The following is a 3,271-nucleotide window of genomic DNA, read 5'->3' as shown; positions in this document are numbered from 1 at the left end:
CTCCTTATATTGCGAAATGTCACACGGTTTCATTTAAATAATGGTATGTTTGAAGCCCAAAGAGAGAGAGTTATCAATATTTTACCTAAAAATAAAAGATTAAGGAAAAGTAAAAAAAATAAAATATGAATACAAATTTGTGGACTTTTTTTATTAGAACTGCAAATGCATCTTCATTAATGTCTCTAACGATCAGCCCAAATGTAATTTTGAGTAGTTTTAAGTGCATTCATAATTTAACAAATTACATGGTGTAGCATTTCCAATTTTACTTTAATAAGACGACTAGTCTATATCAAGGTTTTATTTACGGGATAGTCCCTAATTTTCGTCCGAATTGGGGGGGGGTCCGACCCCCCACTAGATGAGACTTGGACCCTCCCAAAAGAGATGAAAATAATATCATTTTTTACAGGAAAATTTTAAAAGCAACAATTAAGTTACAATAAAACTGGCCTGACTCAGTTTAAAAATTGGTTTACAGCAGGTTCCTGTTCTGCAGCAACATAGAACATCGAACACAACTTTGACACATCCACAAAAAACATAATAATTGACTAGACCGATAAAAACAAAAATAATAATAGTTTGGGGAGACCTGAAATTTGTTTAATAAAATATAATGTTAGCCTATCCAAATTTGTATGTATTTAAATGCAGTATTTACCATCACATACCAACAATTCAGGAAATAATCTAATAACCATTTCTCTGGTACGTTCAGACTGTGTCCTTTGCTATGGTTCTTTGATATCACATCGCTAGCTGTCAAAAGGTTACGTACCAGGTACGGGCGCTGGTGTGTAAGTGGCTGAATCAACTTTAATGTCTGCCTACTAGGCTGCAAAAGCCTGATATACGAATGGGTTTACAAGCGGTGGCCATACATTTGTCTAATATTTCACTGCCTTGGAACATAGTGATAGCCAACCTTTGAAAAACATTGAATAGCAAGATCGCTACGGTTTAACCGGAGGTCTCCTTTCCACTCAGCGGCCACAACCATCCCTGGTGCTTAGCTTAAAAACATTAGGCCTACAATCACACGCCGTAGCAGGAGTTCCATAGATATACCGACACGGGGAGAGGTTTAATGAGGCGAGTTATCATTTTGTGCAGTTTCATTCTTAATGTCCTAACAAGAGGGAGTCTGCAATAATATTCAGGGAATTTCGCATATAGATCAGTGGATCATGTGTGTAAGCCTATATAAAATGGAGAGTGACGTCACTAGTCGAAATAGCTGTACCCCAAGCTCAAGGTACAATTCTAACAACTGTCCGTCACCTTCCTCTTTCTTTGTGTTGGCGTTCTAAACTCCGGGGGATTTCTGAGGACTATGGTTAACTGCTCCTCAGATCTCTGCAGGGTAAATCCAGACAGTTAGCTAGACTATCTGTCCAATCTGAGTTTTCTGATGCACGACTAAAACAACTTTTGAACGTACACATGTTCCACCAAAACAAGTTACTTCCGGAGGCTATTTTGCAGAGGCCCCGTTATTGTTTCCTGGGCTTAGCGCCGCCCAAGACGATTGTGATTGGTTTAAAGAAATACCAGTAAACTAGAGCACCTTTTTCTCCCATCCCGGAATGTTGTGTGGACTAGCCAGACCCTCCTTCGCAGCGCTGTGGAGGAAGGTCTGGCAAAGAGAGACTATGAAATGAATATTATGGAAAACGTAATAACCAAATCCTTCTTAATCATTAATAATCATATATATATAAATACAAGAAATACAAGAAGTATTCAGATAAGGCCACACAGTTAACATTTTTACGCTACAAGTAAAAGTCCTACTTTCAGATGTGCTGCAATACAATTATTACATATAATGTTACATATTAAACTAAATAATAAACGTACTAACATGAAATTGCTGCTTACATGTTAGGGTATCAGTAATACTGATAAAATAATATACTTAACTGTATGAAAATATTAATTGTACTTACCGTGGCTAACTTGAGCAATAATGGTGCGTTCTTTTTGTCCACCGAATTCGATTTACGAGTTGTTTTCCGGAGTTACGAACCGGAAGTGGCTACGTCGTGCATCACACGTAGTAAACATTGTGGTTTTCTACAATTTTAAGCACTTTTGTCTTTGTTGTAACCAAATGAAGAAGTTGTACACATAGCACTGTATACTGCTACCTATAGACATGTCTCTACAGTCTTATTAGGAGTTAAACATAGCACTGTATACTGCTACCTATAGACATGTCTCTACAGTCTTATTAGGAGTTAAACATAGTGCTGTATACTGCTACCTATAGGCATGTTGCTACAGTCTTATTAGGAGTTAAATACCGCCTGATTAGTTATTTTGTAGCTTGTGCAGCTGAAATTAGCTAGAGACGCTCGGTTATATGACAACGGCTTTAAACCGAGTCTGGAGCAGAAAGCAGAGCAGTAGCCTAACGTTAATGTTAATCAAAACGTAATTTTCATGTATCAAACTGTGAAATATATGTGTGTAATATGTCAATAACTGGGTGAATAGAATCCTAAATGTTACTAAAAATGTTACAAAAATGCATCTTTTCTCCGACTCGTAGTATTGTGTGACAAAAGAACGCAACAACCCCGCGGTTACTTCGTTTTCCGACATGGATGTGACGTCACACTCGAGCTACTAGTCGCGATTACAAGACAAAAAGAACGCACCATAAGGAGTCTGGTTAAAGAGGGTTGTTCACAGCTCCTATATTGTTTGTTCCCCGTGAGTCCTGCTCTTTCCGTCACGTAGTTATCCACCAGATACTGTATCTATGGATAAAGTGTACTTTGTGCTCATTTTTATGTTTTACCTCAGACTCAGCTCCGTTAGCGAAGCGAGCTAGCTGGCAATAGACGGAGACAGAACTTGGTCACACAGCGCTGGTGGGAGAGACTATTGAATAGAGACCAAACAGTATTTTGCTAGACACACAATGTCCATATAAATCTGTCCTAATGGACTCTGGGCTGTCCCTTTATTTGAAAACGTCTGAATTATCTTCTATTGTCCTATAAAGTTAGCTTGCTAGCTAGTTGGAAGTAGTAGACGGAGCCGAACGTAACCTAGCAACACAGCGCACTTCAGCGTGGCGGACAGGCTTTTAACGAAGTGTGTCTGGAGGAAAAGTTGCTTTGACTTAGTAAAAAAAATGTCTAAAGTCCAAATGCTGAGAGATTTTGTGAACCAGCGACTAACTGCGGCTGCTGAAGAGATATTTGAGCTGTTTGAAAGAACGATAGCAGAGTACGAGGAGGAACTTGGTCGTTCA

This window comes from Perca flavescens, chromosome 8 (genome assembly GCF_004354835.1).
Source record: "Perca flavescens isolate YP-PL-M2 chromosome 8, PFLA_1.0, whole genome shotgun sequence".
NCBI lineage: Eukaryota > Metazoa > Chordata > Actinopteri > Perciformes > Percidae > Perca > Perca flavescens.
This window is presented reverse-complemented; position numbering follows the sequence as displayed.